Source organism: Peromyscus leucopus, unplaced genomic scaffold (genome assembly GCF_004664715.2).
Source record: "Peromyscus leucopus breed LL Stock unplaced genomic scaffold, UCI_PerLeu_2.1 scaffold_305, whole genome shotgun sequence".
NCBI lineage: Eukaryota > Metazoa > Chordata > Mammalia > Rodentia > Cricetidae > Peromyscus > Peromyscus leucopus.
Genome location: NW_023505184.1, coordinates 16,192 through 17,208, shown reverse-complemented (window position 1 = coordinate 17,208; position 1,017 = coordinate 16,192).

Here is a 1,017-nt window from a genome sequence, read left to right as displayed (position 1 = left end):
CGTTCCTGTGTCTTCCTCATATTTCCATGTAGCCACTAGCTCGACCCCTTTTGTTAACAATGACTTAAAACCAATCTTTCTCTTCTTATTCAGCCGGATCCTCGGAGAAGTGGAGGGGTTCAAGTCTTCCAAACGGTTCGATAAACAGGTTCCGAAGAGACTTTTTCTTGTTTAGTATATGGGATTGTTTGTTTGTTTGTTTGTTTGCCCGAAACACACAAAATTCCCCTTTCTCCCTTCCCTCTGTCTGTAGCAATAGCCCTTCTATAGCACCCTGGAGCATCCCGACTTTTGACACTAAAATAACTGGGGCAGAGCCGTTGGCGTCTTTGACGAGACTACATACAGTTAGCTGAGGTTTCACTCGCCTTCACCCGGTGTGTCACGGGGGATTTAAGGGATGGGTCCTTTCTCTTAAAGCAGACGTATCAATAGCGCGTGGCGCCCCTGCCTCAAAGGTCAAGGAAGAATGCGAGCCCAGTGGATCCCGCAAGCACGGATTCCAGGAGCAGGCTGCAACAGGAATCTAGACACCCAAGCGCCACTGTCCTCAGGCTCAAAGTCCAGGGGCAGATCATCTTCCTCAACGCGGCCCTGTGAACCTTCCAGAAACCTCGAGTTGTCAAAAGCTTTCATTTTATTTTTAATTAAAATGCAAATCATTTGCTTTTCAAGCACAGCCTTGCCCCCTCCCCGCAATGTATACATACAGAAACATAGTGTGGGATGAGCAGTGGCCGGCGCTAGCTTCCGCTTGTTTGGGAAAGCCCGGCTTTATTGGGAACTGTGCATTGAGCTGGGAGGCCCGGGGAGGTTACCCCAAGGAAAACCAAGTCCTGAGTCCCAAGAGCATTTGAAAGCAGTAAACACTGAGCCCACCAGACAGTTGCCTGGCAGACACCCCAGTCAGAGTGGACGAGTGAGGGCAGAGCGATCTTCTACCCTAAGGAGCCGAGCAGCTCACTCTCCAGGGATGCTGGGGCAGATCCTCCACAACACCTGGCTAGAGGCACCGGC